Source organism: Penaeus monodon, chromosome 22, assembly GCF_015228065.2.
Source record: "Penaeus monodon isolate SGIC_2016 chromosome 22, NSTDA_Pmon_1, whole genome shotgun sequence".
Taxonomy (NCBI): domain Eukaryota; kingdom Metazoa; phylum Arthropoda; class Malacostraca; order Decapoda; family Penaeidae; genus Penaeus; species Penaeus monodon.
This window is the reverse complement of record NC_051407.1, coordinates 15,834,383-15,834,596: the sequence shown is the minus strand read 5'-3', so window position 1 is coordinate 15,834,596 and position 214 is coordinate 15,834,383.

Below are 214 nucleotides of genomic sequence, written 5' to 3'. Positions count from 1 at the left end.
TTCTTCCTTTTCCCCCCTTTTCCCCCCCTTTTTTCCCCCCATTCTTCTTTCTCCCTCCCTCCCTTTTTTTTCTTCCCTTTCCCCCAAATTCCTTTTCCCTTCTTGGGTCCCCTCCCTTCTGGGGCTTCTCTCCCTTTTTTCCCTCCCTTTTCCCCCCCTTTTTTTTTTTCCCCCCCTTTCTTTTTTCCTTTCCCCCCCTTTCTCTTCCCCTCCC